This window comes from Ambystoma mexicanum, chromosome 4p (genome assembly GCF_040938575.1).
Source record: "Ambystoma mexicanum isolate Mex_15411 chromosome 4p, UKY_AmexF1_1, whole genome shotgun sequence".
NCBI classification, from domain to species: Eukaryota; Metazoa; Chordata; class Amphibia; order Caudata; family Ambystomatidae; genus Ambystoma; species Ambystoma mexicanum.
This window is the reverse complement of record NC_090927.1, coordinates 215,927,403-215,942,169: the sequence shown is the minus strand read 5'-3', so window position 1 is coordinate 215,942,169 and position 14,767 is coordinate 215,927,403.

Below are 14,767 nucleotides of genomic sequence, written 5' to 3'. Positions count from 1 at the left end.
AGGCTGACCACATGCCCAGGGGTGTCAACCTCCATTTGCTGAGGTTCATGTATGTACAACCGAGCTAATGCTCCAAGGGCTTGTGCCGGTGCCGTGCCTGTTCCGGGGATGCCAGGCAATGTTCCTGACAGAACAAGGATTCAAAGGTGATTGAACCCAAGGACCAGTTGATGACAGGATTATGTGTGCGTAGCCAGGGGATGCCAAGGATAATACCATATTGAGGAGTAGTAATCAGGTCAAAGGTAAGGATTTCCTGGTGTGTGTCCTGTACTACGAGAGTTACTGGGGCTGTCTGTTGTCTGATAGGACCCAAAATCAGTGGGGAACCGTCTACAGCTTGTATAGGTTCTGGGTGTTTCTTATTCTGCAATGGTAGGTTTAGGGAAGCAGCCAAAGTACTATCAACATAGTTGCCCGTCGCTCCAGAATCTATGACCAAATGTACCTGGTGTTTGAAGAGCCGGAAAGGAACAAGGGCTGGGTTGGGTCGGACAATGAAGGGGGTACATATGGGTGTACTGACAGGCTCGTCCGTGCCCCCTGATCTGGGGTTGAGCCTTCGGAAAACCTGTTGATCTTTGTTTGGGTCTCGGGGGGCATCCCTTAACAAAATGACCAGAGATTCTGCAGTAAAAACAAGCCTTGGCCTGTCTGCGTCGTTCCCTCTCAGTGGGTGAAATGGGACTGAGAATACCCCCAATTTGCATGGGTTTGCTAGTTTGTTCTTTGGACAAACCATCTTGGTTTACATGGCCACGCAGTTTAGTTGCATTCTGCATCAAGCAAGCAGTTATATGTAATCTTGTGCGATATTCATTTCAGCATAAAAGAGATAGAGTGTATGTGATCTCTATCTTAGTAATTGGAAGTGTGTTCATCATGTCTAAGAGCAGCTTGACCTAGTGTCTGTGTAGCTTTGTGCAGGGATGCATGTGTGCTTCATGTCCAATGCATCTATGTGTGTGTGTGTTCAGTCATAACGTCACTCGCTTCATCATTATAACTCATTTAGTTGCCCCATTGCGTGCAGGTTCATTGCTTCGGTGATGTCATCTGGTTATAGTCTGCTTCAGTGAGTGGTATCTGTCACCTTGGCGGTGTAATGGTGGGGGGGCAGGGTCGCATTGGCCCACCTGCCACTAGGCCCGTGGCCGGGCCGTTATCATGTGTAGTCCCTGGGGGCTGGTTTCTGCCCACGCCTGAGCCAGTTTGAAATAAATAAATAAAAACCAAAAAAAGTATTTTTTTAAACAAACAAAAAGCACCTGCAACAGCATAATTCATCAAAACAAGGTAACACAAGTTACCTTGCTTTGATGATTGATTTGCATGCATGATGAGTGCATTCATGCATCATTCACATGCTGCTGCAGCATGCAGCCAACTTTGTACCAAACCTGCAGATGAACTTTACTGGTCTGCTGTTAAATCTCAGTTACCAGTGTAATGGTATCCACTACAGAGAAATTGCTCATTTTACTATCGCCCAAATGATAGATCAGTGGGTTGAGCGCTCGCTGCTGTGATGTGTGTGTGATCTGCAGGTTGCAGGTTTGAATACCAGCAAGGCCATCTGAGCCTATCATTATTCTGTGGTTGATAAATGAGTACCAACACAGGTTGGGTGATATTGTGTGCATATTTGCTCTATAACAAATAGCCTAAATGTAAGTGCTATACAATAACATATTATCATTTGGCCTTGGACGTCTGCTTGCATTCACAGTAATTTGACAATATGAATCTATACACACAGATATTAATGATAAATATGGTGATCCATTCTTGTATGAAATGTATATCACATTAGTGAAATCATAACCATATTTTTCGTATTGTACTTAGGAACTTGTTGCCACTTCCTGGTTTGTCAAGGGGTGAAAGGTCATGTTTCATCGCTTCCTGGGATGTCACTTTCGGGTGGGATCAAATGACATCACTTTCGATGATGTCATCAGAGATCAAGGGTCGTGAGGCGAGGGGATGGCCATGGCCACTTTTTTGAGGTGAAGGGTGGGGGGTGTCCGGGCCTATTTCTTGTTCCAGTCGGACCCTGGGAGGGGAGGGTAGAAGCCCCACACTTATATGGAAGAGCAAAGTAATTGTAATTGGTTATTTATAATGCGCTTAATACCCAGAGGTTTCTAAACGCGGACCCGGGATCGAACCCATGTTATTCTGAGTAGTCTTGATTCCAAGGCAAGCACGTTGCCCCTGAGCTATCCTCCCGAGACTAGAAGTGAAAGAAATATACACTTGTCTTGATACTAGAGAAGACTAAGGGCCTCATTACACGGTAGGCGGAGGACCAAGGTGCTAATAGCACCTTGGTCCATGCCGGTAAAATACGCCTTGGTGGAACGGGGAATTACCGCCCTATTCCAAGGTTGGCGGGGCGGTAATTTCCCCTTCCCCATTCCCATTTTTGCCCCATAGGGCTCTATGGGAATGGGGAAGGCGCTAATTACGGTGCCGCAAATTGCGGTACCGTAATTAGCACCCTGGTCTCTTTGCGGGTTGGTTGTTAACGCCTGTTAAATAGCAGGAGTTAAAGTACCTACCCGCAAAGGGTCCTCGTATTAAGGCGGTAAGGGTTAACGGTCACCGGTACCATTACCGGTGACCGTTAACCCTTACCGCCTTCCGTGTAATGAGGCCCTAAGTATTCATGTAGAATGTTGAATTGGTTCCATTGAAAGATGCATACACTGGCAGAAAAGCGCAATGTTATCAGTGAAGCAAATTGCATTGCCTAGATATAAGCAATAGACATGTCTAGAATGCCTAGTATGTTTTAGAATTGATATATATTTATATGAAGTTGCTTTCAATGTTTGTGTGAGAGCCAATAGTGAGACTGATACAGGCAGGGAAAATTAATTTGATTGACCAATTGTATTTGATCGTATACCATCATAGTGATTTCCTTGGTAAAGCCGGAGACCGCTTTAGTTGACGTTTACTTTATTCTTTTAAATACATTTTGAATTTTGAGAAACTCACTGCCTGCTTATTGCCTAGAATTGTGGGGTGGGACCGTATATCAGGGAAAATTAGATTAGACATGTTGCCCTATCGGAACCTGTAAATTAATACTAAAAACAAAGAATTCTATACCCAAGAAGAAGTCTGCAGTCCAGTGGCTACTTTGCCTAGAGTACCCCAAACACCCACAGATGCAATGGCGGGTCACAACCTACCACTTGCCCCATTTATTCCTTCTTTCATCCTAACAATTGGCCAATTGTTGACAACTGCTGGCCATTAAAAGTCACTATTTGCTATGGATCTTCCTGAAAATGCCCCTCCTGGTACTACTCAAATAGGTTACAGCAAAGAGAAATGAAAGCGATTTGCGATCGTTGGCCTCTTTTTTTACTGGAGTCTGGGCCTAGTTTCAGTCCCAGTCCCCCCTGCTCGGAGCTTCCTGATTTGGAGGAAACGTGCATTTTGCGATCTCAGTGATGCACAATCATTGACTGGTACTTTACACTGCAGGTTCATGCAGCCCTACATGAGCTCCACAAAAGGGCACGACCTTCACAGCACATGCTTTCACACACCTATTGAGAATCACACGTGTTGCGTTATTTACAAAACTGTCCATTGCCAATTATCAGAAGTTAAAGGTTATGATTTGGGTCTTCATATGTTCAGCTCAGCTGTGGGCCGCTTATCTTAATGTCATCTCAGGGAAATTGTTGTGGACAGTCCTGAAAAATGGCAAATTACTGATCACACTCTATGTAGGATTGCAAAGATTGGCGCACATGCAGCAAAGCCACGTGTGCACTCTGCACCCTTGCTAACCTACTGCCTATGTTCTCAAATGTTGATCTGTTATTGTGTGCAATTGGATGCACCTGCCCCGTAAAAAGCATGCAATCCTTGCTGGATAAGGGGCAGCGTGCATGCACGTGTAATTAAGAGTTCTGTGCCACACTTAATTTCCACAATACTACTGTGCTGTTTGCCACTATTTCTGAATCCTACATCTAGTTTTGCGTTCTGTCTACTAACTCAACTATGTCTGAAAACCTAGAATCCCATAGACTTTGCTTTTTAAACCTTTGGCACTGAGTGTTGAGTTGGGAAATCTGATTTATTTAGTCAACACTTTGCAGAACAGTTTCCTGGACGTACTGGTTGAGAGGGTTCATGGACCATGACCATGGCGTTCTGGGATGACCCACTTTCACACCAAGCAAACCAACAATGCTTCTCTTTGTGAAGACGTGTGATAGGGATTTGGCAGTCCCTGCCATAATGGCAGCAGGTGGACAATGGGGTGATTACCTTGACATATGATGCCAATGTTAATCTAATTCCTAAACACAAGCCCAAACCGTTGGCATTGCCAATACCAGGTTTTAACAGGATAACAGGATCAGTTCAAAGTGCATATATGTGTGCTCTTACACACAATTTACAAATTAGGTTGCTGAAGGCAAACATGGTTAAGACATTTTTATTGCACCAGTAAACCAATTACAGCTGCCGCCAGAAGCAGAATTGGGCCAGAACAAGACAGAACTGCGGTCTGGCAAAGTTTATCTTGTAGGAGTGCTGTTCCAGCTTACACTCCCCGGGGCAAAGTCCCCAAAACCCATCTTTCATAAGCGGCCCAAGATACGTCTCCTGTCTATGTATTCTTACATGGGGGCATGGTAAGCGACTTTATGAAGTATTTAGGGAAATGGGACGTCCTCCACTCAAATGGAAAATCCCAACCCTCACATCCTTTCACAATATATGTCTTGTGTTTTGAGACATTTTATTGTTTGGGTCACTGGTGTAACAAATGGTATTTGATGCCTAAATATATTTCACCTATAACATTCTGTGGTCATTTTTATATTACCAAAATGCTGTTCGCTTTTCATGCAAATCGCCAAGACTCACTTCCTCCAGCAGAAGCCCTCCAGTTTGTTTTGGTTCCTTGAGGAGAGCGAGAGCCGCACGACTAGGCTGCCACTTCGCCCCTCACTCAACCCCATCCACTTCACTCTGATCCATACCCGTCCGCACAAAGGCACAGCTCATCCCAGAGTAAGGGCCTCATTGCGAGTACGGCGGTGGGGGTTAACGGCACCAGTAAAGATGCCAGTGCCGTTAACCCACTACCACCACACTCCGAGGTCCCTTAGCGGGTCCCGCTGAGGCCGGCTGGTTTTACCAGCCACCCTTAGCGGTACCCGCTGAAGGACCAGTGAGCTAATAACAGGCCCACTATTTGCGGGCCCGTTATTAGCTCCTTCCCCATTCCCATTGAGCCCTGTGGGGGCTTGAATGGGAATGGGGAATGGTTTTCAGAATGGGGACTTAGCGGGTCCACCAAGGTTGGAATGACCCGGTAAGTCCCCATTCCGACTACCCGGACACGGGTTCGGAGGCAGCCATGCTGCTAACAGCGCCATGGCTGCCTCCAAACTCGTAATGACCCCCTAAATCTCGTCTATTTCCAGCACTGGCTACAGTTAAAACCATTTAGAAATAATACACTGGCTGGCAGGCATTATGCAGCACAAAGTTTGAGGTTACTACTTGATAGAGTTAGCACAAAGAGATCCCACGTGGATGTGTTTTGGTCGGGCGGTGCAGGTAGTGGGTGGAAAGGACATAGGGATTAGCACGGCCATGGATCAATGAGTAAGTAACCAAACAACATCCGCAAGCTGTGTGTCCCTCCTCACAACACATTTCCTCATATCAGTTCTCCAATGCAATAATTTCAGGCACTTAACCCCACCTAATAGCCAAAACTAAAACTCGAGATCAGGCAGCAGCTTTACAATTCGAGACATGGCTGTGGAAATACCAAGGGATGACATTTTCTGGCATCTGGTTAATGTCGAATTTTGTTGATGGTTGACATGCTCCGCCGATATATGTGAGTATGGCTTGTTCTGTAATTTATAGAGGAGGCAGGGGATGGAATACTCTCAAGCCTTTATCCTGTCTCCTATGTGTCCCATGTCTACACTGTATCCTGCCGTGCACAACTCATGAATGTGTGCTCTAGCCAAGGAGAAACCTGTAGATATTTGCATGATGATTTGTGTCGGCTATGGTGGCCATGGTGTTCACATGGACCTGTTGAGTAAAATCTGAATTGCTTTTAGTTGTATAGGGATTTGGAAGTGAATAAATGTATTTTAGTGTTCTGACATCAATGGTAATGTTGAAACAGTAGTGACTCTGGCAAGGTGGGGGGTGTAATCTTGGCGGATTGTTGGTTTCCAAATACAGGTGCAGTTTCCACCACATTTGCCTTACATCAACTAAGATGGATTTTTACCATCCTTGCTTAATAATATTCTGCCATTTTGGAAAATTCCCACCAAACACTATATAAGAGTGGCTCCTTTTGTCAGTAAGAGGTGTGACAAATTAACTGTATTTGTCCCTTCTTCCCAGGGGGTAGCCTCCCCCTTGGAGGCTAGGGAGCTGAGCCCACTCCAAAAGACCCTCCCTAGGTGTCTGGACAAGTAGGTCCTCACTGAGAGAGACTCCCCCTTAGGGGACAAGGACTCCCGTTACCATGAGGAACTCTTTAAGCCGCACACCATAGCAGCATATATGGGACTATCTGCTACGACGAATAATGTAAGCTCTGTATATTTGGGTGAAGGCAATGTTGAAACAAATGTAGTATAATTTATTGTGTTTTGGAGTAGAGCGCCGCTGAATGTGATAACATTATTGCCAGCAATAATGTGGCACATATTGCCAGCCCTATGTTCCTAGCATAACATATGGGTATGCAAATGGAGTCAGGCTGCAGGTTTAAAAGTACACCAGAATGTGTATTTTCTTTTCTCTTTTTCTCTTACTTGAAATGCCTCATTCACAGGAAACTACATTAGCTGTCTAATTGACTCACTTAATTAACAAATACTAACACTAGTACTAACTCAATAACATTATAATGTAATCTCTATGTGGAAAAGAGGCAGAAAGACATGTTCTGAGATTCATTTTAAACGTGCATTTGGATTTTTTTTCTTCTCTCTTTTTTCACTGTGTTTGCAGAAAGCAGAATATGCATGCCAGGAAATGAGTTTAGCTACAGTTTCTTACTGTAAAAATTGAGCTATTGTGGAAGGAAGGGTAGGGTGATACGGTCTTTTGAATTTGATTGGTGCAGAGTATCTGCAGTGGTTCCACATAGGCAGAGGGGGACGAGACAGAGGTTTGCTGAAAGAGTCTGACAGAAAAAAGTTGAGATTGCTTTTTCCTGAGCTGCTGACACAGACCATCTGAGACTGGGCTGTGAGGAGGCATTCCCAGTCTCAATTAGCACTGGCTTGAGAACTGCAGATAATTGAACTGCATGTACTCGCTGTGCACTTCAAACTTCAAGATTACGAGGAAAACCCTAGGCCCATTCCTCGGAGGCGAGCGAAGGGAGGTCGCGTGTGGGAGAACTACAGATAGCTGGTAAATATCCAAAGTGAATTGAGGTTATCACGTGCTGTTTGAATGTCCTTCTATATATATCAGGCAGGGAGAGTAGCAGAAGGGAATCCCCTGTGTTTAATTCCCACGCTATAATGTTGCAAAGTGAATGTTGTTCTATCGCTGTGTTTTTTTTCCTCTTCTGTTTGTTACAGATGATGCAAAGTGAATTTCGTCCTATTGCTGTATTTTTTTTTTCTTTTCTGTTTGTTTCAGAGAATACTGTAATAAAAAAAAGGTAAGATGTTATTTTGAAATGCAACTGTTTTATAATACAAATGTAATGTACACAAACCGTGTAGAGTGTTTTTGCTTTTGTCTTTTTTTGGTGCATTTAGAATAATATTTCGGGAGAGGGGGAATATTTTTAGGTAATACATGTGTCATGTTTCCCATGGAGATGGAATAATAGCACTAAGAGGGATAAATAGCTGTGTGCGTGTTTCCACTCAGTGTGTGGTGTTTGAGTGGAATCTAATACAATAGACTTTGCTGGGCGTACATGAACCAGCAAAGAGGCCTATGGAAACATAGTTCACTAATGTATATAAAATAGTGATAGCACCACAGGTTATTGAGAATGCTATATGTGAAACTGTGGTGTTTCTGAATGTAGGTCCGAGGCCTCTATAGATCACACGAACAGTCTAAGAATAGGAAATATTTTGTGTATATTGGGGCCACAAATAAAACAGAAAAATTATGCTCATTACTAAACCACCAACAATAATGTATACCAGTAAATGATCCTATATAATGTAATAAGGAATGGTCACTGAAAGGAAGTAAGGCCAAACCCAATCTAAATGCAAGGAGTAGTCATCACCAAATTACCATTATTTTTGGCGGTAAGAAAATACTGCCAGACTCCAAATCTACACAAAATATCCAACACAAACCAGCCTGGAAAAAGAAAAGAAGATGTCTCTATAAGAAAAGACATGTACTTAACTAACACGAGTGGAGTAACATGGAGAAGTGAGGGAGTAGGTAGGGACATCCCTCTAGCAGTAGGGAAAAATTAGGCCTTCTAATAAAATGCCCTAATATGTCAGACTCCTTCTTGCGACCCACCACATATGGCGTTAGCAGTGGGATACAGAGTCAGACCCTGCTATCCTAAAGCTCAATGACAACGCCCATTGGCAAGCTCCTACCATAGGACTTTTGGATATAAAACTGTCATTAGGAAATAAATCCAACTCTGGCAGTTCTAAAAACCTAACTTCTACAGCAAATAATTCCCAACTCCCTGAAAACTCTGATGAGTGGGAAGAAGTAGGAAGTAGCTATTAAGAGGCTTAGTCCTCCTTGTCCAATCCATACATTAAGATGAGAATGCTCAGATCCATCCTTGAGGGGATTGTAAATCACCAGATCCAATTGGATCAGTGCCTATAAGAAGGCCTGCACCAAATACGAGCAGGTCCCTGTCACTGGATAGTACCCCATGGGATACTCCAGCCCTACCAGGAAGGAGAGGACTTTGGGGGAATTATTTTTAAACCGTGACCAAATAGCCACGCAATTTAATTGGGACAGCAGCTTGAAAGTGTGTTCACTGGCCCCTTTACTAAAGGGACACTTACAAGCAGTGTATCAAAACCTAAACCCTTTGGGGGCCTACACATTTTCTGTCATAAAGAGGGCCTTATTAAAACAGGTGGGGCAGACAGAGGATTTATACCGACTAACATTTCGGGACATTCATATACTACCAAATGAAAATCCCCTTGAATTAGCTGTCCGGGTCCAACATGTTCTTACCCAGTGGCTGGGAAAGAACAACCTACCAGAGGTTTTGGAAACCCTGGCATTAGAACAATGTATAAGTGCCCTACTTCCATATCTACAATGAGATATATTGCAACGGCCTCAACCCTGGTTAGAGACGGCCATCCAGGTCGCCCAAGCCCATTCGGAAGCAGCTAAATATTTAAAACCTGTAGGTAACATGGTGGATCAGAAATAGGACATGAGAGCATCTCCCCTTATCTCAAGAAAATGTCAATAGAGTTGAGAGAACACCTTCTAGAGAAATCCACGCTAAGGAGGAAATTCCTAGAAGAATGCCTTCTTTGTCATTAGCAAAAATCCAACCACCCCTAGAGAGGAAACGGAACAAATAAAAACATACTTTCTGACATCCCCCTTTCCTTTTCTTGCAGAGAAAAGGGACATCTTGCAAGGTTCCACTCTAAAAACACCACATAGGAACCTATGGAGTAGGCTAGTTAGCAGCAGAAGAGTGGCACAAGGAAGGAGATCAGCCAGAGGATGATCCCGAAGTGACATTCAGATCGCACAAGTGCAGTGGAAGGGGGAAGAGGAAAAGTACGGAGTGGGAGGGGCGTGGGGACAGTGCAGTACATGGGGTAATATAATAAATAAAAACAATGAGAGAAGTAGGGCCTGGTGGCAAGTGCAAGGGTAAGTGCAGACATCAGGTGTCAAGTGCTAGTGGGGGACTTTAGGGATACAGAAAACAGTCCCCAAGTGTGTGGGTTTCCAGGGAGGCAGTGCAGGTGTGTAACTGGTGGGGGAGGGGAACTGGGCCCGAGATCAGAGTGTGGCCAGGTAACCAGTACAGCTTCAGCCAGGAATTCAGCAGGGGAGAGGAGGAGAGAAAGCAGAAGCAAAGAGGAAGGTTTTAAGGTGCTTCCGTAACTGGAGATGGTTCTCCTCAAGTTTCAGGGAGGCAGGGAGGCAGGGAGGCTGTTCCAGAGGGAGGCACCAGCTGAAGAATGAGATCTACCACCAACTCGTTGTTTGGAGAAGCGACTGGCCCTGAGGAAGTTGGAGGCGGACGAGCTTGAGAAGGAAGATATTTAGGAAGAAAGAGTTGAAGGTATCCAGGCCCCAGGCCCCAGAAGGCCTTGTGGATGATGCAGAGGGTTTTGAACTTTATCCTCACAGCCACTGGGATCCAGTGCAGAGATACGATCCCTGGGCTTGAGGCCAAGGACAAGTCTCGCAGTCTTGTTCTGGATGAGTTGCAGAGGGCAGAGAGTAGAAGCAGGCAGATTTAGAAAGAGGCTGTTGCAATAGTCCAGCCTAGAGAGAACCAGAGTTCTGGAGACAGTGAGCTTCTGGGAGAAGAAGAGGAAAGGAAGAATACCTCTGATGAGGTGTAAAAGGTAGTGTGATGACTTCTTAGAGACGTCAGATATGTGAGGAGAGAAGGAGAGTGTGGAGTCAAAGTTGATCCTGAGGTTTTTAGCCTTGCAGGTGAGAGCAGGAAGAGGGCCAAGAGAGGCCGGCCCAAGAGTAACAGGAAAGGAGGGAGCGGGTGTGCCGATGAGGAGAATCTCAGTCTTACTGGCATTAAGGCAGAGATCATTGGTGGTACACCACTCCTGGGTAGCAGACAGACAGTCAGAGATGAGAGATGGAGACGAGGTGGCCGAAGGTAGTCTGAAAATGAGCTCACTGTCATCCACATAGCACTGATAGTTGGGGGAGAGAGCGGCAATGCGGTGGGCAAGAAGTGCCAGGTATTGGTTGAACAGCCAGGCAGAGCGGTTATACCCCTGGGGGACACCACAGGTAGAGATAGAGATAGAGGAGAGGAAGGACCCAAGTTGGACCTGGGAGTATCAATCAGAGAGGAAAGAAGTCAGCCACGCCAGGGCCTGATCAGTGATACCAGATTGTCACAGAGACGGTTGAGCAGGATGGCATGGTTGACCATGTCAAAGGCAGAAGAGAGATCAAGTAAGATGAGGACACAGGGGGGTGTTGGAATCAGGGTTTGAGAGCAGGTCTTCACTGATGTTCAGAAAAGCAGTTTTCATGCTTCTGGCAGCTCTGAAGCAAGACTGATGGTCATGAAGACAACTAACAGATTCAGTGTGAAGATTAGGTTGGGAGATGTCCAACTTTTCCAGGAGTTTGCCCAGGAAAGGAGAATGGAGATTGGGCGATAGTTAGCCGGGCAGGATGGGTGGGCAGAGGGTTTCTTAAGAAGAGGGTGCACAAGGCAGTGTTTCAGGGGGATGGAAAGACTCCAGTTGCGAAGGAGTTGTTGCAGAAGTGATGAATCGAAGTTATTCACCCCTTGTCCCCAGGAGTAGCATCCCCCTTTGAGGTTAGGGAGGTGAACCAACTCTGCAAGACTCTTTGTAGGTGTCTGGGGAAGTGGGACCTCAGTGGAAGCGACTTCTCCTTAAGGGACAAGGACTCCTGTTCCTATGAGGAACTCCCAAAGCCACACACCATAGTAACATATATGGAACTATTTGCTACGAATAACAATGTAAACTTTGCATCCTGAAGGCAATGCTGAAACAAAACAGCCTGGAAAAAGAAAAGAAGATGTCTTTTTGAGAAGAGCAGTGTACTTAACTGAGATGAGTGGAGTAGGAAAGGGTTTTGTATGCAGGGGAAGCCCCCTGATGTGATTATTCCTGCAAGAGGTGGACCTGACACGAGCTGCGGTGCCCGGGACTCAAGTGGAGGCAAAGAATGCCAGTCTGATATGCTGGAGGCCTGGAGCATTCAACAACAGAGAAACCATTGTGAGACAGGAGAGCGGAATCGTGGACCAGGTGGTGGCGAGACCACATCCATATTGTGGTGGGCAGAATGCCCAACAAACCAAGCCAAGACCATCAGAGGAGGCAGCAGGAGGAATACCCAAGAGAATGCCAGGCCCTGCAATGTTCCCCTGCATGCAGAGAGGTAACAGGAAGAAGTGGAAGGTCGCCGGGGACAACATTGCACAGAGAGAGAAACCCGTCCCAGTAATAACAAAGAGACACTAAATATAAAGCAGTTTAACTGAAGCTGTGCAAAGCATATAAAGAGAAGAACGAATAGCCCTGTGTGGGAAGTAGATACAGTCTGGGAACAAAGACTAGTGAAAGAAGGGAAATTACCATGTGAGTTCAAAGGGGAAGTGTGGAGAACGTATGACATAATGTCCTGTAAAAATGAGCAAGAGTTAGGACTAACAATTCAAAAGGACAGTTACAGAGAGACAATCCAAGAGGGGGGAAATACCGAATTGAATTAAACCATATCCAAGCTGAGAGTCTGGATTAACAAACTGTGAGAGGTCTACAAGCTCAACAAACCATAGACTATTATAGAAGATTGTGTTAGGAAACAAACACAATAAAAAGAGACATTGATATAAAGAGACTATCAGAAGATAACAGAACATCAGGGGAATTAAGCCATTCCCCTAACCCCGTTTTAGTTGGTCGTATTAGTGGTGACGGAGGACAGTCTTTTCTTTGGGACTTCCTGACGACATATAAGCACCTTTAGTTCATTTAGATAGGTAGGGAAATCCCTCTAGCAGTAGGGAAAGCTAGGCCTAGTTCTTATAAGTTTATTAAAAGCAAGTCATAATGTCCTTAATGTGTCTGACTCCTTCTTCCGACCTGCCACAGAGCCTGTCAAAAGAACACATACCCCTCCACCAAGGCACACCTCAAAGACTGCTACTTCAAATACAAGATGGCCATATGTATTACCAAAACTGCCCACTACCTACAAGAGCTCCAATCATCCTCAAACACACAAATAAATGTTCTAATATCATCTGGTCCCTCTCCAAACTGCCATTCACACCTAGCACACCCCCATCCACATCAGTATTCAACTCCCACATAGACCACCTTTAACTCCAAAATACACAACACCGGACAAGCCTTCCCACTCCTACATCCAATCCCAAACACCCCAACACATAGGGCAGGTTACACGTCATCAGCAAAGATACCTGCATCACCCTTACAGTGAAAACAAAACCAGCACATTTCCTGGATGACATATGCTCAGCTTAGGCCGCCTCTAACTGCATCACCACCCTTGCTTTACACAGGGTCAACATCATGTCTTTCACACAGCAAAATCCCCTCTTCACTCAAATCAGGACAACTCTCCCCCTTCCCAAGAAACAACCCGTTGATGCTACACTCCCTAGAAACTACCATCCCATTACAATCCAGCCAGACCTCACCAGAATTGTAGAACACTTTGTCACATGCCAACAACAACAGTACAACAGTACATCATAACAGAAAACCTACTCAACCCCTTTCCACTCCAACATCAGCATCAAGACTGCAACATTTCACATCCTGGATGACCTCCATAACATCACTAACAAAGGCAAGCACAGCTTTCAACACCATCCTCCTAAACTCCTCCTAAGCATGAAACTCTCAGGTACGTTTCTTGACTGATTTACCTCACTGACAAGACACACTTAATCTCCATGCCACCTATTGATTAAATCCCACCACATTCAAACATGGAGTACCACATAGATCTCCCCATCTCCCCTCCTGTTCAGTCTATATGTTGAATCCCTCTGGCAGACTAATAGCAAACACAACATACACTTTCACCAATAAACAGATGACACACAAATATACTTCCAAAGCTACTCCCCCACACCACTCCCTTAGAAGTCATCTCTCCTCCAAAACAACCTGGATGGCCACCTACTTCCTTAAACTCAACCCATCCAAAATGAAGTGCCTCCAAGAGCTCACAGCGGACAATGCATATTTATATTTTGAACCGGTTGATCTTGTGGCTAGGCTACATGAACACTCTTGCTGTATGGACTCTGCCACTCAATAGATATCAATGGATATTATCCTTTCTCGGACCTCGGACTGCCAGAGTGGCAGTAGATTGCATTAGTTCTCTACCTCGGCTATCACCTGTGGGGTTCTGTAGGGGTCTGCATTTCCCCCACATTGTTTTATATGTATGTCATGCCCCTTCTTCTCTTCCTCTAAAATGACCTGGGTGTCCAGTACACCAACTTTGCTGATGACACTCAAGTCATCCTGGTACTGTCAGGATGCGCTTATCATCAACTCAATCTATGAAATAACTAACTCACTTGCCTTTAATACAGCAAAAACTGAGCTCTTGACCCTGGCTTCTGCTCACCGACTTAACAAATTGCACACTGATTTCAAGACCTTTATCATCTCGGGCAGTAAAATTGCAGTTGCCAGTAGTGTTAAAACCCTAGGTGTCCTTGATGCAGAGCTTACTATGAAGCCACATGTTACCCACATTCATACAACCCGTGGCTACATTACGAAACTACTTAATTACATCCGTCCATACATCTCGTTCAGTAACAGTTCTCTATTGGCCATTGCCCTCGTGAACTCACGCTTGGATTATTGCAACAATCTACTGTTGGGTACATCTCAAGCTAACATCACAGCGCTTCAGACTACCCAAAATGGAGCTGTCCGGGCGATTCATGGTCTTTCCTAGAGAGACCATGTCTCAGAGCCAAAGAGAGGGCATCACTGGCTCCCCGGTAAAC